Genomic DNA, 20,128 nt, shown 5'->3' on the forward strand with positions numbered 1-20,128 from the left:
TATGTTTAGTGTAAAAATGGAACGTATCATTTTATTTATTTATTTATTTGTTTGTTTGTTTGTTTGTTTATTTACTATAGCTGCCCATCTCAACCAAGTGACTGGGCGGCTATATCATATTCTTGAATGGATCCTTCCCTCCTCATGCAGAAGGTATGAGACTGATTGACTAATCAACACCATCTCCAAATAAAAGGTAAGAATCTTAGACTATAGTCCTGCTATAGTTGCTATTTGTAAGGGTATGTGGGAAAGACCTTGGGAGACAGGGCGAAGAGATGCTGCCTAGGGAATGGTCAGATAAGAGACAGCATAGCCCGCAGCTGCATAGTGGATAGGGCAAGAGGCTCAGAAGGGTCCCTCCCTAAGTTTCTCAGGATGTAAAGGAGACAGTGGGAGAATTGTACTTTCAGACTTGCAAGATTCTATTAATGTAGCCTTACAATAAAGTAGAATTAGCTCATCTGTCTGGCCTACCTCGTAAGGCTGACACTATTGGACTGGATAAAGCATCTGTCTCTTTGTGGGGCACAGTCCTAGAACTGGACATTTCTTCTGTCAACCATTTAAGTGAAATGTTGTGAATTAGTTTTAGAATAAACCCAATAAAGCCCTTCAAAGACATTCCGGGTCCTGTAATAGAGTTTCCAACCATGATGGCATAATTGCCAGCAGCACACAGTGTCATCTATAGCAGCAATGTGTGTGCTTTGGGCTAGAGCCAGACATTAGTCATGTTCAGTCCTGCCAGGGATTTTACAGGCACAGCTGTTTTTGTTTAGTTTTCTAGGCATCCTTGGATTTTACAGACTGAAATGGTGCTATAGGCTAAATGTGAGTTTCAGGACAATATTATTGGTGATGAATAGCCTATTTGAAGAATATTTTCTTGAAACAACCCCATACCTCTGTAGAACTGGACACTTTCCTTAAAATGACAAAATGAGCATTGTAACAACTGAGTCTATCTCACACCCTGACATTGGAGGGTGTATGTGGGATGAGCCAGCCATGGGAGAAAAAGACCACAGGCCTCTCGCGTTCCCACCTGCTGTTCTCCTGACCCATCACTCCGAGCAGCCAATTCACTGCCCAGAAGACCTGCATTCATCCTTATAAGCAGCTCTCTGAAAGAATCATTAGCGCAACGTGAGTGTAGACCTGCATCTACAAGCAGCCAACATGGCTACTTCAAAAGACATCACCTAACCAAATCACACTTACAGCTACACAGCAAGTGGTAACAGTGCTGTAGCTGGAGGAAATGTAGGTTCTTCATCCTAACATCTAAGTCTTCAGCAGTTACATCATAACCTCAGCAGTTACTCTGATATAAATTGGATATAGGTTTATGGAGGAGATAGTTCAGTAAGTAATTTTGCTTCAGATTCTAGTTGTTGGTATGCTACTTATTAATGCTTTCAGTTACTATATTTCTATTACAACTAGTAGGAGTATTAACAATCTGATACCAAACCAAGGTCACTGAGCAAGGAAGCTTACCAGATAAATATTTCAGAGTCTAAAGAATCTTGTTCCTTTATGGTCCTACATAGAACTGTATTCTAGGAAATTTGGTCAATTGATTTAAGTTGGTAACTTGTGCTGTATTGCAGTTTGCTTTTTGTTTTTATTTTGGTAAATGCTGCTACTACTGGTTGAGGCTAGAGGTACTAAGGAATAAGAGAAGTGGATCTATTCTGCACCCAGCTCTCTGATGGTGGGAGACTAAGAGAAGATCAGGAGTGCTGTGACTGGATGGCTGCAACTGTTACTGTAACTGTCTGTCTGGTTCTCCACAGGTCTGGTTGGTTCACTGAAGTTTTAGTGTGCGTGCACTCTGTGCATGTTCATGTGGAGCTTTCAGAGTACATCTAATAAGACAAACAAAATTCTATATTGGTTGGCAGATGTTTTGGGTGCGCGTGTGTGCATGCATTCTCTGGGCAGGCCCTTGTTTCTTACTGATGTTTAGCTCAGGGGTACATTAAAACCACTGAAAAGATTACTTGGCTGCTGACTGCACCTATGAAGAGAGCATTGGCTATAGAGGTAAGCTGTAAATGCTGGTAAACTGCAGTTGGCAAAGCGTGGCAAGATAATAGCAGTAGAAATTAGATGCATTGATTTTGATGCTGTTATAATGTTAAGCCCCAAAGCACAGCAATGGAAGGAATGTTCAGGTTAAAAAGTGCTGTTATTGAAGCATGTGAGAGGATTAGCTCTTCTTTGATCAACAGGTTGGGTCCAGTGCTTCAAGTTTATTTGTTTATGCTGAGTTCTCTGTCAGTTAGAATTGCCTAGGATTGTATGTATGTTCTAGTTATTTGTTTTAAAAGCATTCTTTTTATTGATCTTTCTGCAAGTTGGCTGGCTGGTATTGTTAGCATAGTCTGTCACCACACCTACTCTTGTGGCTACTATGGAGGGAAAAAGTGAGCAAGGGACTCATAATGAGTTTCCATGGACTCTTTCAGCCAGAATATTTGAAAAATTTGAATTTTTTTTCAGTGGGAACAAAGCATGAAATTAATCTCTCCTGCTCAAATGTTGGTTCCATCGCAACTCAGTCGGCTCAGAATATTCTAATGCAGTGTTTCTCAAACCTGGCAACTTTAAGATGTGTGGATTTCAAGTCCCAGAATTCCCCAGCCCCTGCTTCCAGTTCTGCTTTGAGAGTTGCAATATGATGTTCTGCTTCAGGCAGATTTTGGGCTGGCCCTGCCTACTTCACAATGATAATAGATCTGAAATACACTTTACCTTCAGTGTCCTCTTACACTGCAATGTGACTATACCCACCCTTCCTGCTGCCCCATCACCAGTAAAGGTCATCCACCATTTCCTGAATGGTCAACATCATCCTTAACCTACCTCCAGTCCATTGCAAATGCCCAGGCGTGTTTTGCGGTGCTGCTTTGAAAGTGTGGTCTTCCATCTTGAGCCACCTTAAGTCCTCCTCAGGGACTGGTCTATCATGCTTCATGCCAATCTAGTGACATCCCCAGCAACAATTGGTTATACTGCTTGGTATGGCCATTTTATCCTGGGCTGCTGAGCTGCTAAATTCTCATCGGTCAGCAGTTTCCCGTTTTCCCCCCTTCCACTTGCTTTAACAACACCCCATAAAGGCCATAATGTCCAGGAAAGTCTTTTTTCCATGTTTTCCCCAGTTCTTCTACCAGTACCCCTGCATTCCACCCTTATATCTCTTAGTAGGCACCTTTCAGTTTCTATCCAGATGGAGTGAAACATACTTTGCTTCTTCTACCACCCTGCGGCCACTGTACTGCAAAGGTTTTGCCCCCTTGTTTTAAAAAAACATCTTTAAGTTACAATATAGGGATTTTGAAACATAGGTACAAAGTTTCAGTGAATGCTTCTATGAATCTGAACCATTAATTCTTCCTGGCTACAAAGTTTCAATGGATCTATAATGAAACATAGAAACAATTGAACAGTTTGTTCCCCTTTGGTTTGATCATTGTGGCATGGCATTGGAAGACCTCTCCACACAGGGACCAGCCAGTGAGCTTGTCACTGCATGGATGGGAAGGGCAAGAAGCAGGGAAACAGGCAATCAGGGTGTGTGCATGGAATGTACTTGAAAAAGAGTCAGAACTTCAGTTACATTGTCACATCTGCCATCTTGACCTTTTTGACCATAACCTGCAGATACCCTGATTAGGTGGCAAGAAAACTAATCTGTGACAGAAATGTCACATACTTTTTGGAAGAATGTTATCAGTCTCTGGTGACTTGTTAGAATTATTTATCAGTTGACTCTAAAATGTTTATCCTAACTTTTTCATATCTTGTTACAGATACTTTCTCTGAAAGTACAGGTATGGATCTCTTCAAATTACTTGCAATGAAGCCTGATCTAGGGAATAGGTTTTGTTTCTTTGAATTTCTTGTGAGCTCATAAAATCTTTGTTAACTAATGGAATCCTCGATTTCTGGTTTTGTAGGTGCTCTTGAATAGTTTGCTATTTTTAGATATTTATTATTTTTTCAAATCCTTTGTGCATCTTTTCTTTGTACATAGTAGAAATTAATTCATTCGTTTATATTTTTTAAAGGTATTTATTGTTGGGTTCTAAATTCAGGTACAGAAACTGGAGGAATGCTGTAGCACATACACAGAATTTACTATCTGAGTTATCTGAATCCAAGTTCTAAGAGGAGAAAAACAACGTTGGTTGTTGAAAGAAAAAGTATTTTTGCAGAAATCCTTTTAACTGTATGCTTTTAGAACAAAACTGAAATTTAAAAAGGAGTATTTGGCTTGATGTGATCTTTAGTCTCAGAGTTAGGCTGTCACCGTGTGTGTGTGTGTGTGTATGTGTGTATGTGTGTGTGTGTTATGCTGTGACAGCAGCTTTCTTCCCTCCAAAGTTCAATCAACTAAAGTTCACTTTAGATTTCATTAGGAAGTCAATACTGCAGAGGTCATTATTTCAGGTCCCCCCCCCCCCTTTCTTTAGTGAATGCATCTGTTTAAACATTATGCTACCCAATATTTCTTGGAGTTACATATTAAGAGACAGAATTATTATACACACATCTTAGGAGCTGACTTCCTATATTAAGAGTAATATCTCTGGGTAGGATGAAAAGCTAGATTATGATGCATTCAGGATTGAAACCAAATATAATTTAAGAATTCTGCTGGATCAGGTCAAAGGCATATCTAGTCCAGGAGTTTGTGTTGTATTCTGATTATTCAGATGCATCAGTAGGCCCCAAAGCTGGATAGTGATCCAACACCCAGCTTTAAAGGTTATGTTGCCCACTGTTGAGAACACAGCTATTAAACCATTACCATGATGAGATGGTTAGATAGCATCACTGAAGCAATGAGCATGAAACTGAGCAAACTCAGGGAGGCAGTGAAGGACAGGAAGGCCTGGCGCGATATGGTTCATGGGGTCGCGAAGAGTCGGACACGACTTAACGACTGAACAACAACAATGCAGAGTTGGACTATGAGCAACTCAAGACCACATGAGGCTCCTACCCAAAATTTCCATGCTGAGGAGACTGTGCTACTAAGCTTGTGCCTCCCTTTCTTCTCTTATACTCAAGTGTCATCTTGAGTTCATGCTTCTTACTTCATATTTCCAATAATTGTGGCACATGTCTCTAGTGAATTGGAGGATCAAATTACTTGGGACTGTGTGTATATGTGTGCAAATATGTAAAAGAAGTAAGACAATAAGATTATTTGCATTAAACACTAAATAATGGCTGATTATATTAGTAATTAACACCTTCATTAATTGCTTGGAGATTTGTGAAGACTTACCTTTTTCAGTCCAAATGCTAAAAATCTTTTTATTCTGTAAACTCTTTGAAGAATGTTTATAGGACTATTACTCACAATGCATCTGACACATATGTGTATTGGAACCCTTCAGTTGTTTTATTCATAATTTGAAACATGACTAGAATTACTAATATTTTAACTGGACTGGTATGAAAAATAAAAACTTAGAAAGTTTCTTTTGGTTACAATCCTTTTTGTATTTACCATATCTAGGTTTGCATTGCTTTTCTGCTTTGTTCAGCTAAATAGTTTTTCAGCTAAATCGTTTTTCAGAATTGCCTTATGATCTGAAAAACTGTTGTCTTACCTTCCCATCCTTTCTGCTTTAAGGAACCTTTTTTTTAGGCCTGCAGGAGATATATATAGACTGACACCAGGAGATATATATGTGTGTGTGTGTGTGTGTGTGTGTGTGTACAGTGGAACCTCAGTTTACGAACTTAATTTGTTCCGTGACTCTGGTCGCGACCCAAATTGGTCGCGACCCGAAGCAAATTTTCCCATAAGGTTCAATGTAATTACCGTTAATCCGTTCTGGCGTGGAGGTCAGGGAGGCGGCTATTGCTTGGAGGGAGAGTCCCCCTCCCTACGACCACATGTCAGGGGCGGAAAATGGGCGCGGACCACGTGTCAGGGGTGGAAAAATGGCCGCGGACCATGTGTCAGGGGCAGAAAAATGGCTGCGGACCACGTGTCAGGGGTGGAAAATGGCCGCGGACCACGTGTCCCGGGTGGGAAAATGGCCGCGGACCGGCTCACGGGAGGGAAAATGGCCGTGGATCCTGTTCGTAACCCGAGGCGGAGTTCGCGAACTGAAGCAAAATTTTGCGGCCGGAGCTGGTCGTCATCCGAAAAGTTCGTGAACAGAAGCGTTCGTAACCCGAGGTTCCACTGTATATATATATATATATATATATATATAGAGAGAGAGAGAGAGAGAGAGAGAGAGAGAGAGAGAGAGATCAAGCGCAAGTTACTGTATGTTTTAAAAAGTACTGTTGAAAGTTAAGATTGTAATGCTAATATAAGATTTATATTGCAAATGAATGCCTGCTATGTGCTGAATGAGACAAAATTACTGCTAAAATATGTTTTGTTTTAGAAATGTCAGTAGGTATTGGAATGAGAGAGGGAAGATCTTTCAAGTGGAATTCAGCTGAATATTACAGATGGTAAGATGATAGTAGAAGTTGACTTTCATGATGAAAGAAGCCAGGATGTGGACGATGTTTAGGTGCCAGAAAGTATAAGAATGAACATAAAACTAATTACTGGTCCCCTCTGAGGTGCATACAGTAAACCAAAATGAATAGGTCACAAGTGGCAGGCATTGTTGCTTGCTGTTGTTTCAGTTGTTCCAACAACTGGAATTTGCTGGATGGATTGCAAAGATATTTTTAAAAGATGAAAACCAGGAAAAGAGCTATTTTCCATTTTGTGCAAACATATTTGATGTCACTGATGTCACTAGAGACCACAGGAACAGAAGAAACTGCATTTTAAAAAATCTATCTGCTGTCTAAGACAGCTGACCTAACTTCAGTCTTCTACAGGCTATGTCTTCAAGATTTGTTGGTACTCTGACTCCCAGGTTCTTCAGCTGTATAAATTCTAACACATCTGCACAGCTTTAAAGAAGAACAAGATATCTTATCATTCTTAGAGACTGTGTTTTTCTACATATTACATCCAGGAATTCCTGTATAGAATATCATTTCTGTGGGGCAAAATATACTTTATATCTTTTGTGACAGTTTAATAGTTTAATCCTTTCCAAGTTTCTGTTAATTCAGTCATTTGCATGAGCTCAACATTTCATGTAAATCATTACAAAATAGACGTTTTTAATTTAGTTCCTCTACTGATTATGCCATAGCATACTTATCCCATACTTTTGGCCTTAGTTTTACCAATTATTCAAATATTGTTTGTCAGCTGTTATATGGAAGCTAAACAATCCTGAGCTAATGTGTGTCAAAAACACCACACATAGCCAGAAAAATAGAGACTTGGCAGAAGATGATTCAGCTATTAGGAGCAGAACATCTAATGAAATGGTATAAGCAGGTTGTGTTTAGATGGTTGGGTGATTCAAAATCCTTCCCAAAATGGGAGCAATTTACAGAATTCCTTCTGCTATCAATGAACAAGGATTAGGGGTCTTCTAGATGCAATGCTGTCTTTGTTTTGACTTGAGATTCTTAACATATTCTTAAATACCATCTTAAAACAATGTTCTGAAAGTTAATGAAACAATGTTTGAATTATGGGATATATGAATTTATATCCTTTTATAATGCTGATCTTTAAGACAGAAATTGAATGTATATAGTGAGAATCATTGTGGAAACTGTAGCCATAGGAGAAGGAATCAGTTTTAACAGAACAAGGAATGAATGACTGTTAAATAAATTCAAATTATGATACTGGATTAAAATTGGAACATCACTAAAATACACACAAAGAAATAATAGTCTATTGGTAACTGAAAGAAAGTAATGGTAAATCACATAAATATTGTTGCCAGGAAAACATGTCACCACTAGAAGAGATATTATTATATAGTTTTCTGGCCTAAAGGCCATAATAAAGGTTTTGATTTGATTACTATATTAATAAATGGCTATATTGCAACTGCATAGTGATTCAAGACACAAAATACTTCATTATCAAGACTTTGAAAAGCTTCCTTCTTGCCCCACATAGAATAATTGATCTTCTAGAGCTTCTGGTGTGGTCTATGGCAAACTAGACATCTTTGAAGGAGTGGAGACAGCACTGAGGCAGAGATTGGCACCCAGAGAGCCAACACTGGATGCCAAAATCTCTCCAGATAAAGGTGAGATTGTGAGATAGCCCATTTGTACTATGAACAGCAGCTCCTCATGAGTAAACTGCAGGAATGGAAGTTTTTGCAGTTTGCTCATGAGTTGAGCAGCTGGGACTCGCAGGATTCCACCTAGGCTCACAACCACAATGTAGCCTATATGGACAATATGCCTATCTGAGCTTCATTTCTTATTCACTTTTGGATTTAACTATTCCACAGATTAAGAGAGGTTTTCTTTTGTGGCAGAATATGATTTCGTCTTGGTGAGATTCATTTTTTTCTGGATTACAGAACTAAAAGAAGCTTTAAGAATTTAAAGAGTAAGGAATATTTGGCGAAAAGTTTAACAAGGAGATGACTTATGAAAGTTTAAAATGGACAAAGGGGACAGTTATCTTTAAAATATTATTTTTAAATGAAAGTGCATTGGAATAAATTGTAATTAAATTAGGCAAGTGAATTGGACCTCCGTGGGAATGGTTTCTGCTTATTACTAAAGACCGCAGACAATTGGTGGATTTTACAAAACAAAAGATAAGTATAATATGAGTAGATTGTGTACCTGACTGTAACTATGGAAACATGGATGTGATGTTTGACTGCAATTACAGCATTAAAGGCACAGGAAGATAAAAGAGGGAAAAACGGTTGGGGGGAGTTTGGCTTTCCCTTTTCCTTTGTTTGAGATACTTTCACTTTTGGATTATAATATAATGGCAACAACTCGAAAAGTGGCAAGAATGGAGGGGAGGAGGAGATCATTAGAACAGCCTGCAGAGAAAGATTAACTTCAGAAAATGTTTGATCAACTTGGTAGTAAACCAGCTATTTGAGACTAAATCTACAGCTTTTGAAAAAAGAATAGATGAAAGACTTGTAAAGATGAAAGAAGGGATGAAAGAAGTAGTTAACAAGATGGAAAACAAGTGTATGGAGATATAAAACAAATTAATTGGAAATTTTGGAGAGTAAGACAGAAGTTATAGACAGAGAGTTGGAAAGAGAACTAGATAATACGGCTCTATTGGAATGCAGAAAGAAAGAATTCTGTCTGAGACTTAGAGCTGTTCTGGAGATTTCTGCTGAAGATATTAGAGAGAAGATTGCAAAATCTTTGGAAAACTTTTTGGATTGGGAAGAGGAGGATACAGAGGCAGAAATAGATAAAGTTTATAGAATAAATTCAAGATTTGCAAGAACAAGAAGTGTTCCAAGGGATGTTTTGGTACATTTTGTGAGGAAGAAGATAAGGGATCAAGTTTTGCGACAGCATTTTAATACAAGACTGAAGGTTGATAATATAGATATAATTGTCCTAAAAGAAATTCCTATTAGACTTTTACGCAAGAGAAAAGAATATATATATATGTATATATATTTATTGAAATATTAAAGCAGAAAAAGATCCCATTTCTATGGGACAAACTGGAAGGTGTGATTTTTACTTTCAAACAGCAGAGATTTCAATTGAATTCTGTTCAAAAGGTGAGAGAGTTTTTAGAAAAATTTAAAGAAGAACTGAAGGAGATTCAAATGGAGTTGTCAGAAGAGATTACCCAAAACCCACAACAGAAGTAGCTGGAATCTGAAAAGGATGATTATCGGTACTGATTTTTCTAAATGTTTGGCTTGATTATGGATTACAAATGTTTAACATGGAATATAAATGGAACATATGCTCCTTAAAAGAAAAAAAAACTTTCACTATCTAAAAATATTAAAACAGGATATAATTTGCCTACAAGAGACTCATATTACAAAAAAGGATTCAAAATATTTGATTTATAAAAATTTATAAATTTTAAGAATTTATTTCAGCAGGAACAAAGAAAAGAGTTGTTTTGTATATTAATCGCCAACTAAAACCAGAACTTGTATTGACTGATAAACATGTTGGGGTGGAAGTTGACTTATATGGGGCTAAGACTATGGTATTGGGAATTTATGTCCCAAATGAGGATAAAGTGACATTTTATAAATGACTTATGGAGAGATTAATAGGTTTCTGTTATGAAAAATGGTGTTTGATGGTAGAACTTGCTGAGATGGCTAAATTGACTTCTTCGATCAGAGAAAAGATTGCAATATGTTTACTGCTGACTGGAAACCCCTTAAAGACTTTTTGTGTGGAACAGAGAAAAATGAACTTATGATTTCTGGTTTTGATGATTAGAAAAAAAATAGATTATAGAAAAATGAGAGATATGTTGTTACTATAGAGTAAGACGTAAATTTATACTTACAATGGCTGTAAAGAAAATTGGAAGCTACTTCTTTATATTTTCTTTCTTTTCTTTTTTCTGCACTTTTGGCTTTGTCCTATTTCCCTTCCCTTCCCTTCCCTTCCCTTCCCTTCCCTTCCCTTCCCTTCCCTTCCCTTCCCTTCCCTTTCCATACTTATTGAACATCCTGCAACCCATGGCTTTTATATTCCTTGAAAACTATTGTAATATTTAGAAATGAGGATCAAGTAACAGGTTTTGATCCCCTTGTAACCTTTAGCTGAGATCATAAAATCATGGGGGTTGACTTGGGGAGTTTCCATATGCCAAGTTCAATCACTGAACTAGAGTCCCTCCCAACACTGAGATGTATGAAATTCTGCAAGGGGAGAAAACAAAAGCTACACTCAGAAGTTTCAGACAACTTAAGAGTCTTACACTTTAAATAGTGTAAAATGCACTAATACAGTGTTGTCCAAACTTGGCCACTTTAAGATGAGTGGACTTCAACTCCCAGAATTCCCCAGCCAGCCAGCCCCAGCCCCATGCTGGCTGGGGAATTCTGGGAGTTGAAGTCCACTCATCTTAAAGTGGCCAAGTTTGGACAACACTGCACTAATGGCATCTGTGGGGGCAGGAGGGGTTAAAAAAAAAAGTCAAAATGCATGATTGAAATTCCAGCCCACTTTTACACACACATGTAGAAAATGTGTGGGGCTTCCATCATATGGTCACTGCTGCCTCTATGGAGATTTCCAGGATTTAAATTGGGGGCTGCTCTGGATAGCACATGTTCTCTATTATTAATCCTACCCCTAACTCTTACTTAAAGATTTTAATGGGACTATTATTCCATAGCAATTTAGCTGCCATGTGATAATTTGCTTTGAAAGAAGGAAGGGAAGCTTCAAGGAGTGCAGGCTCAAAAGGTTTCCACTCAGATGGTCTCTGTACAAAGCCACCTGGAGGGCCCAACTTTCCCATGTGATTATTTTTACATGCAGACCAGTGCTGCCAGGAACATGACGTGCAAGAGTTTATGTACTCTCTTGCTTATTTGCGGGCTGACCTTTTTCTAAACCAAGATCTATACAAATGACTTCAAACTTACTGAGTGAATCATACCACTTATGATTTCTTGCCACTTTTATTTTGGTCACTAGCTTATTCCTGCAAAACATAACTGCCTCTTGTATAACAATGCCAACCTAATGTTATGTTAGATTACTGCAGAACTAATTTATTTCCTGTCATTTCTTGTCCATCTTCAAAGGTTTTAATGTCTCATTCTCATCACATTCAATGCAGAAAGCCTATATCTGCCCGTAACATAATTTCGGCTGTGTTATCACTCCCTACAGTAAATGTCACTGGGAATCTTCTTCTGCTACATGTACAATTTCATTTCTTCTTTGATTGGCATTCTGCAGTGGTGTATGTGTCAGAGATGGCTCATTTCATTTTTGAATGCCTGGGTGCATTTCCCCTCTGCTCCTACTAAGGAAATTAAAATCCAACAAAGTTGTTAATGCCATTGTAATTAGGCTATAAGTTAACCTCAGTATCTAGGAAGGGATTAACAGAAATAATTTTCTTATACAGGATGTCATAAAAGAGATTTGTTTTCTGTAACCTCCTTCTTGGCTGCCTTGATCCTGGGAATTGTATATGTGGCTGGCTTCGTTTGGATTAGGTTTATCCCCACCCCCACCCCCAATTGGCATTCATGGGTACAATTCTAGTCCCATGCAAGTAGTCACACCTGATAATTAATGCCCTGCAGGAGAATATCTATTCATTTCAAAATAAATGAAAAATAAGGAACTGAATGAAACACAGCCTGTTTATTTTTTAATTTTTTAAAATTATAATGCTTTATTATAACAACATGAAAAGAAAAACTAACATAAAATACAAAAAGGAAAAAGGACAGGAAAAAATTATAATAGTTACATGAAAAACAACAAATAATTTTATATGTAGAAATAATACTGCTCAAATTTTAAGCAACAAATTCAACTTTCACTAAATGGAATTGTTGATAAAGAGACCACATATTTCATCATGCCAATCTTTGACATCTGGTACAGAAGTATCTTTCCAAAAACACATAAACACTTTTTTTTTTTTTTTTGGCAACAAACCCAGGACAATATATCCAAACTTCTTCATAAACAAATAAATTCCAAATTTGGGGGATATAATTTAACAACACATTAATCTCTTTAAATCTGAACTCTATAACTAAAACCTTATTAAGTCTATTTGGCCAGTGTGGAACCACCAGAGGGCATGACCAAATTTGAATTTATTGCACCTCAAACATAGAAAGTCTGGTAACCAACGGCTTTTAAACATCTGCTGAAGGCTTCAATAAATAAATATGAATTAGTCTTATCAAGGTCATAAGAAGCATATTTTAAAAACCCAAAATACCCAAATACCATGAATTTTGTCTGTCTAATGAAACATGAATTTGGGTGGCTAATAAATTCAGAGAAATAAATAAATAACAGTCTGAGAACCAAATTAAATACATAAGGGGAGATTTTAAAAAACCCTTGACTGATTCCATGGTACAACTTAATTGATAGAGTAAGGGATGGATGAACCTAAAGGAATTGGGGGGACGGGGTATCATGAGTAATTTAGTCTACAAAAGAAGTTTAGCCTTAGCTAAAAAGATTTCACTATTCACATGCATAGTTGGCTGAAATAGCTCAGAACAGATAAGCAAATTATCACTAGACTTACATGGGTGCAGTTTGGGTAGGGTGGAACTGCACGCCATGCTGCAGAACAGCTGCTACAAATAATAGGATAAATCCTATACAGGTATTCCTCAGGTTGTAACAGCAGTTGGGACCATGACTGCTATCACTAACTGATGCAGTTGTAAAGCGTGATGTCATGTGACAGCACAGCTTAGCGACGGCAAAACTGGCAGTCCAGTTATGCCATCATAACCCCAGGATGCACAGCGGGAAGAGGCAGGAATCCCAGGTAAGGAGCGCAGGGAGATGTGTAGGTGCCCCAGGGTGGGGGGTGCCGCATGTAGGTGCAAAGGAGCACAGGCAGGTCAGTGGGGACCATGGGAGGGCCAGCGAAGGCCTTGGGCGGGTTGGCAGAGGCTGTGGGAGGGCTGGTGGAGGCCTCAGAAGGGCTGGCAGAGGCTGCAGGAAGGCAGGGGGATGCTGCAGGCAGGCGCAAGCTACAGAGCATGGAAGGGGAGGGGGCACTGTGGAGTATAAGATCTCTGGGAAGAAAAAGTGGCGGGAGCAACTTATTGGGGCGACTTGCAACTTTCCCTGCCAGATTCCTCATGGACTTTGCTTGTGGGAAGCTGGCAGGGAAGGTTGCAAATGGCGATCACATGATGCGGCTCACTGTAATGTTGTAATCATGAGCCAGGCATCTCAGCGCACAGATTGTGATCACATGATTGTGGGCACACTGTGATGGCTGGAACCCCAAGAACTGGTCATAAATCCATTTTTTCATTACCGCTGTAACTTTGAACAGTCGCTGAATGAATGGATGTAAGCTGAGGACTACCTCTAGTAGTTGCTATGGAAATGCCACCATTATGTACATTGTGCAAAGGTAAACTTCTTGGGGATTTTTCACAAGCTTAGAAATGTATAAACCCACTCCTCGCTTAGCGACTAGGTCACTTAGCAACCATTCGCAAATACGACAGTAATAAATGGTAATAAAAATTCATTATCTGACTAATGCACACATTCTGAATTTCATGCACCTGACAACAATGTACGCCAGAGAGTAATGTTGGCATAGCTGTAAGAGGGAACTTTATCTGAATGAGATAGCAACAACCAGTAATCTTCACAGCATCTCTGTCAGTCACATGATTCGCTTAGTGACCATTTTGCCTAATGACCTGGTCATTGGAACAGAACTTGGTCACTAAATGAGGAGTGGGTGTAAATGACCAAATGTGGATTAGCCAATGCAATTGCACCATTTGAAGTGCCTTATATGTGATTGACTATATAAGCTTGCTTATATGTATATCTGAGGTCTTTCACTTGGAAACATTATTTAATGTGTTCTTGTGTATCTGATCAGGGAGTTTGATGTCCCCCCTCCCTCCTACATTTCTGTTTGCATTTGATTCAGCAGCAGCTGTGGGGCTGGGCAAGAGGGTAGAAGGACAAGTGCAGCATTCGGTATCTGCCATTGTGACATCACAGACATGTCCAACAGAGGCAGAGCTTGTTTTTATCATTTTGACAAAAGCAGGAAGCTTTGGTGGATGTTTGTGGGTTGACTAGCTTAATAAATTAGCACCTTCTACAAAATATAGGTATTAAAGCTTGATTTCCTGCTGAGTTTGGAATACTTGTAAAATGATCATGGAATATTATTTCTACCAGAAATCACATGGAATTGTATACTCATTTTTCAAGGGACATAAACTAAAATAACTTACTGTTTTTTTCAAGGAACATACAATAGAATAATACCTAATTTACTTATGTATTTGCTTTTTATTTCTATAAAGTTGTATATAAATTACTTGCACTTTTTATTATTATTTTTTAAATACACCAAGTAACTTCAGAAGTCTGATAAAATAGAATTAAACACTCAGGATAAAACTTATTTCTTCAACAGAAATATAGAAAAAGTAATTCTGCCATTAAAATACAGGGGAAAAAGCTTTCTGTTTACCAGAGAAGTCAACCAATTCACTTTTTGTCAAACAAATGAAAGATTCAATCTATCATATTTGTACACACATCTGTAATTTAACAGAATGGATCTTGATTGTGTTTGGTACAAACAAATAAAATAAAATAAAATGGTGAACAGAAATAACCAGACATGGGAACCATTGACATTTATATTGCTTCCCTGCCATCAGCAAGCTTTAGCCACTACATACATCTTCTATATAAAGCTAAAATGAATGTTAACCCTATCTTTGCACAGTTGCAGCCTGATAACAACCAGAGAGTTGTTGTGTAGAGACAAGATGTCAGTTTACTGTGAACCCTTTTATATTAACAGGATTTATGATATCTGCAAAATCGAACACAATTGTTTCACAACTTGTCTTTACTTCTAAGAAGGTTTGCTGTCATTTGTAGTATACTTGAGAAAGAGAAGGAGAATTCAGCAATGGTTTTAGGCAGTGTTGTCCAAACTTGGCCACTTTAAGATGAGTGGCTGTCTGGGGAATTCTGGGAGTTGAAGTCCACTCATCTTAAAGTGGCCAAGTTTGGACAACACTGGTTTTAGGTAACATTCCTTTCAACCCATCTATAGCAATTACCAGAAACTATATGAAGGTAGAAAAAACCAACCTGAGTCTGAATCAGAGTTTCATGGAAGACTTGTAACTTACATTTGTGGGATGAAAAAACTTCCCCCCCCTCTTTGCCACTTACATCTTTCAGGATGCCCACCAATATTCCTACTGACCCTTGAATGGATATACGACCCATTCCAGGGCAGCAGCTGCATATGAGGAAGGAAGAGATTCATTAGTCCTTCTTTCTATCTCAGCACAACTGTACAAGGGTGCAAAGAAAAAGCCAGGATGATCACAACAGATTATCTTCACCATCATGGGTCAGATTTATCCCTTTATATTTCTATTAAGAATTTTAATTACAATAGTAAAATCGGATGCAAACTAGACTTAGAAAAAGAGAAAGGAATGGAAAGAAAGAATAAAAAGTACAGGAAAAAAGAAAAAGAAAGAAGAAAAAGAAAAGAAATATAATAAAGAAAAAGAAAAGAAATATATAAAGAAGTTACTTCCAACCTTCATCATAAGTATAAACAATTTAATAACTCTTCACTCACTGTAAGGTTAAACAAATATCTCTTCATCCCATATCCCATCCCTTATCTATAAGCAATTCCATAAAACATCAACTTTTCAGTTATGGTGTCAGCAAAAAGTCCATAAAGGATTGCCAGAACATTGCAAAAAATGTCTTATTTTAACCTTGATCAACTAAACCAACTTTGTACTCCTTCCTTTTACTTCTAACAACCTTAATCTTCAATTCAATCAAATATTGTCACAGGATTTGATTTCTCTTGAATTCTTCTTCACACAGATTTCTTCAAGGTTTTAACAAGCCTCTTTTGTAGATCCAAAAAGAAAATATTTTCCAGATCATTCTCTTGGTTTCCAAATTTATCTGGACCCTTAATCCGTTTATAACTTTCTTAGATCAAAATCTTATTTAACTTTTTGCTGTTTATTTCAAATTCTTTAAGTTCCTAAGTTCTTGTAATTAATTTTTCTTTTGTTCAGGGTTGAAGATAAACTCACCCAATGAAGACTTTTCAAACGTGTCATTCTGAAGGTCTCTAATAGCTTTAAAATAGTTAATAGGCAATTTCCAAAAGTGATTAGAGAAAGTGAGGTTTGCGAACTTAGTGTCCTTTAAAATGGTTGCCAGCAAGATGGTTGATCCTGTTGCCTCCTGGCACTCAAACCTGCAGAAAATCACTGTCCCTATGGTCTCACTGTGAGGAACAGCTGTCTGGAGAACATATGAGCAATCTCCCATCTTCTCCTTATCTGAAGAGGTTCCAAGGAACTGGTCTATTCACCGCAACTGTTGGCTCCAGTTTTGCAGAGCTGTCTTTAGTTTGCCATACCTCCCCTGGAAGTCCCCATGGGTCAGATTTGTCCTGATCCTAGTATCTTTATACTAATATTTTTTTTCAGGAGAACCATTATTTTACTTTATATGTTGAATATATATTGAAGAGGGCTGAGTTGGAAGAAGATGACCATAGTTCATGAAAGCATATACCTTTTAATAAGATTTGTTAGTCTGAAAAGGTGTTACCATATTCCTCCTGATTTTTGGCTAACATAGACTAACACAGCTATTCTCAAGAAGATTAGAATTGGGCAGATAATGGTTTTCCCTGTGGTACTCTGTGGAAGCAAAACTTTTGAGAACCAGGATAGAAAGAGTGTTGATGCTTTTAAACTTTGCTGTTGAAGAAGACTCTTGAGAACAGCATGGATAACCAAGAAAACCAACAAATGGATCATAGACAAATCGGTCCAGAATCCTCACTTGAGGCACAAATGACCAGACTTAAATTATTGTATTTTGAACACATTATGGGAAGATACAGCTCCCTTGAGAAAGCCATCCTGCTGTGAAAGGTGGAAAGAAAGAGAGGAAAAGAACAACCAGCAGTAAGATGGATAGACACAATTACAGTGGTGATAGGTAAACTGAAACAGGCCATTCTGGAGAAGGTCTATGTGGTCATAAAGAATCCAATTTCATGACACATATTCAATAGTTTTATTTCCTTTTAATTTTTGGCTTTTTATCCCGTCCATCCTCTGGAGCTTAAGGCAAAATATATAGCACTCTCTTCCTCCATTTTTCCCCACAACAATAATTCTGTGAGGTGTGAGAGACAGTGCCTATCACAAGTCATCCAGTTTCTATGGTTGGTGGCTGACTTGAAACTGGTTTCCCTGGCCTTATTCCAATACCTTATCCTCTACACCATACTGGTTCTTGAGTATAGACTTCATATTTGATAAAATCATGTAATGATACTCCTTTCAGAGTTCTTTTTGGCTTGGCCTTTTAAAATGGAAATAATTATTCTCTCTTCGATCAACAGGAATCAGGCAAGCTGGGAAGGAGAGGAGCTACGATTCTTGAGACTTTCACATGGAAACTGATCATAAAGGAGTTAGGAGTGGAGTCCTGTTAGTTAACTGCTTGTTCTGATTCTTCCAAAGGAACTGTCAGTACTTTAAGAGTACTTAAGCCAAATGATTAAGTGCCTTTGGTAGACTGAGCAAATGTTATGAATATAGCCAAAGAAAGTGATGAAAACTCATTCACATTTCCCTTGGCGCTTGTACTAATGAATTGAAACCACTAAGGCCAGTGTAGGATTTGCACATTAATTTAGAGCAGTTAGCATTCAATAACTTCCACATTTAAATAATTTCAGAGATTCAGAAAACCAGGAAATATTACTCTTGCTAAATTATATATCCAAAATCATAAAAAGGAGTTTGTTTTCCCAATATCAAATTATAACTTTATCATGAATCATTCAGCATTAAAACAAATCAGGCAATTAGAAAATATAAAATTCATGCTGGGCTCTAATGGAGGATGAATACTTAACAGCAATTTTATCCTATATTTTCCCTTATATTAAATTTACATATTATGCCTAAGCAATGAAACAGTATAGCATTTTAAACAAATTTATGAAGATACAAGTACAGACCTCTACAGTAAAATAAAACTTTTTGTTACGAGGACACAATCTGTGAGCATAGGCTACTATACTTAAGGGATCTGTAAAAGCTAGTCCTGCTACTAATGTGATTTGTGCAATGGATGCAGTCAACAACAGATCCCCAAAAATCCTACCATGTAGATCACTGGGCAAAAGTAAGGTTGCTGTTTTAGAATTGTATTAATGCCTTTAATTAATTAATTAATTAATTAATGTCTTTAGAGCAATGCCTATGATAAACTGCCCCAAGGAGCACAGAGTACATTCTCTCAAGCAAATACATATACAGTAACCTGTATTACTTGCAGAGAATTTCATAAAGAAATTACAACTTTTCAAAAAGTTTGATAGCCATCTGCAACTCTTAGCATGGATTGTCAGTGTTTGCATGTTTGTCTCTTCTATACCCATTTCAGCAACAAAGAGGTTTATCTTTTATCCTGCTGGGAGAATTGTGCTTTCTTGCACAGTGATAACGAAAATCTACTCACCCCCAAATGCTGTATATTGAAAAGTTTCCTATTTTTCACATAGCACGGAGATTGTCACAAAATAGATCTAAGAGTGTCCCTTCCACCAAAATAGGAGTCTTAAAATTTGGGGGGATACCACACCACTCCTGCTATGCGATCTCCATCTTTGTGTCAGAAGCCTCGCAGTCAATTAACCATCCTGCTAGTTTGCTTGCTTCGTTTCTGCCATTACAAATAAAGAGGGAGGGGGGAAGGAACTAGAAGGTGAACCGTTAAATGCAGATGAACTGTTATCTGTTTCTCAGGAATGCCCAAGGTCGTACCGGCGTGGGACCAGGAGAGACCCAGTGGAAGGCACAGGAAGGACTATGGGATAGAAGGGGGAGGTGAAAGGGAAAGGGGGTAAAATTGAGTTTGACACGCCGGGGCTTTTCGTCTCAGAAATGCTCTAGAACTGTACACTAGTCCTTAATAAATGAATTCTTCTTTGAACCTTCATCGGTTTCACTGGGAGTTGCTTTCGTTGGGGACTGAGCCTTGCAGCTTCTTACACTTTGGCTGATTTGTATTGCCTGTACATTAAAGGAATGAATTAACAATATAGCCGAGGAATCTTGTATACAGAGGTGCCTGCAGGGGTTAAAAAGTCAAAGCCCAATCTTTTTGCCATACAATAAGAGGGTGGGGCTTTGATCACATGATTGTGGCTGCCATCTTGATTTTTTTTGACCCCATCGCTGCAGATACCTCTGCCTGTATATTAGGAAAGGATGACAGTTGAGAAATTGAAGTTTCCTGTTTTGTTCTACAGAAATGTTTGTGTTTTATTAATTGCAATAAAAACATATTTGCTAGTAAGAAAAGAACGTTTATGATAATTTTTGCCTAGAGCTCCACATGGGATCATACTCTGCATTCTGACATGAGAAAAGCTGTAAATATATAAGTATTTCATATTCCTCAACTGGGGAATAGAATTCTACTGATGGAAATG

The 20,128-nt window shown here is 37.9% G+C and overlaps 1 long non-coding RNA gene across 2 annotated transcripts in view; it reads left to right on the forward strand.

Annotated features, from left to right (window-relative positions):
* LOC148214576 (uncharacterized) overlaps window positions 1-19,899 on the forward strand; it is a 77,879-nt gene extending 57,980 nt beyond the window's left edge. For both annotated transcript variants that reach the window (XR_015797802.1, XR_015797803.1), the window contains 4 exons: window positions 81-196; window positions 3,825-3,845; window positions 6,432-6,501; window positions 18,026-19,899. This is a non-coding gene — a long non-coding RNA (uncharacterized LOC148214576). The remainder of the gene's footprint in view (window positions 1-80; window positions 197-3,824; window positions 3,846-6,431; window positions 6,502-18,025) is intronic.
* Window positions 19,900-20,128: the final 229 nt, after the last annotated feature.

The sequence above is a fragment of the Python bivittatus genome, unplaced genomic scaffold, assembly GCF_059951505.1.
Source record: "Python bivittatus isolate LINGU-HERP-01145 unplaced genomic scaffold, Pbiv_v1 ctg000610_np1212, whole genome shotgun sequence".
Taxonomy (NCBI): Eukaryota; Metazoa; Chordata; class Lepidosauria; order Squamata; family Pythonidae; genus Python; species Python bivittatus.